Raw genomic sequence first — 303 nt, 5'->3', positions numbered from 1 at the left:
TATGATATTAAATTATTAAACTAAAAAACTTAAATTAAAAAAATTGAGTTAATAATTAAGTGATGACAAAAAATAATAAATTATAATAATCACTAACATTCATTACAAGGTAAGATAACAATATTTAATCATGAATAATAAAAGGTCACCACAAAAAAAATCATGAATAATAAAATACTCACTGTACTCTGTCTTTTAAACACATCTTTAACTTATTTTATCCTATCATTGCAGTGTTACACTATCTTCTTCTTAAATAAAATTTGTCCTCAAATTTATCATTACCCTAGTAGCACATCTAAG

The sequence above is a fragment of the Arachis ipaensis genome, chromosome B08, assembly GCF_000816755.2.
Source record: "Arachis ipaensis cultivar K30076 chromosome B08, Araip1.1, whole genome shotgun sequence".
Lineage (NCBI taxonomy): Eukaryota > Viridiplantae > Streptophyta > Magnoliopsida > Fabales > Fabaceae > Arachis > Arachis ipaensis.
This window is presented reverse-complemented; position numbering follows the sequence as displayed.